The following is a 1,332-nucleotide window of genomic DNA, read 5'->3' on the forward strand; positions in this document are numbered from 1 at the left end:
GAGAGAGAGAGAGAGAGAGAGAGAGTGTGAGTGAGAGGAGAGAGAGAGTGTGTGTGTGTATGAGAGAGATTTTTTTTGTTTTTGTAAAGTGTTTTACGGCGCTCGCAACTGCATAAGGTCATATGAGCACCAAGGGGTTGGTGTCAACAGAGAAGTCTTTACAGGGAATCAGTCAGACTTAGACTGCTCACCTCTCTAGCTTCAAGAGCACAAGGTCTGCTCCGACTTTCAAGGCACCCCGGAAAAAGCAGGTCACAAGAGAGTGACAAACATACACATTAGAAGTAGAGGAGAATGACAATAATAAGGATCAGGAAAGAAAAAGCAGCAGTTCCCTGTTGTAGGTCAGGCACGGTTATGAGCGTGACATGAGTCAGCCCATTACACTGGCGTCAGTTTCACGTACAAAACTTTGCGCATTTTGGAATGGCCTATCTATCTCAGGAGAAATGTAATGGATAGGAACAGACAAGATAGACCTTTTATAAAGCAGACAATTAAAAATAAATAGTATATGCAAATTGGAAAGAAAGCAGGCAGGAAATATCACAAAGACACGCAAAAATAACATGTTGTTATGCTTGAGAGTACAAATAGGGGAAAGCCAAAAAATGTAATTGCCGAAGTTTTACGCCTCCAACAACACTATTTAAATCAACCAACCCGAGAATCAACAACTTTGGAGATACAATTGAATGGTAGAGCAAAACTGAAAAAGCGTTTGTCTTTGTACTTGATGCAGTTTGGTTGCCCGTTACGACAAGACGCTGGAGACAGGAGACATGCGAGGGGCGTACCAAAATCTGTTGCTTTTTTTTGCCTGATCCATCACGCGCCAGTGATTTCCTGGCGGGGCAACATGGCTTGAGACGTTTTTGTTTGTTTTTGTTTTTGTTTTTTGTTTTTGTTTTTTGTTTTTGTTTTTGTTTTTACTTTCTTTTTTTATTCTTTCTTTCTTTTTTTAAAAATAGATTTTTGGTCTGTGAGGAACTCGACTGTTAGTTCATGAGACCATGGGATGGATGCGCTATGCCAATGGAAAATAGACAAAAGATGAAAGTTAACAACAATTAATCCACGTCTCTTGGCTGTCTTCACAAATCATTGTTATGCATGATTGCTCTTGGATGTTTTGCATTTGCTTGGGGAATTTTGTTTTAAATTGTTGTTGTAGAAAGCTGAAATTTGGGGTGAAAGCTAACAATCATCTTCCTAGAATGCACGTAAATTGTGAGGAATTTCCGCGCACTGTAAGTGAATCGGGGTATGTTGTTCTCCAGTTTCAACATAAACATGGAGAAAATTGAGCACAGGGCAGTAATGAAGTTTTTG

General features: G+C 39.7%; 1 protein-coding gene across 1 annotated transcript in view; it reads right to left on the reverse strand.

The window, feature by feature from the left end:
* The window catches only part of LOC101863454 (15-hydroxyprostaglandin dehydrogenase [NAD(+)]), a gene marked incomplete in the record, with an annotated part of 33,110 nt that overhangs the window by 7,651 nt on the left and 24,127 nt on the right, over positions 1-1,332 (reverse strand).

Source organism: Aplysia californica, unplaced genomic scaffold (genome assembly GCF_000002075.1).
Source record: "Aplysia californica isolate F4 #8 unplaced genomic scaffold, AplCal3.0 scaffold00396, whole genome shotgun sequence".
Lineage (NCBI taxonomy): Eukaryota > Metazoa > Mollusca > Gastropoda > Aplysiida > Aplysiidae > Aplysia > Aplysia californica.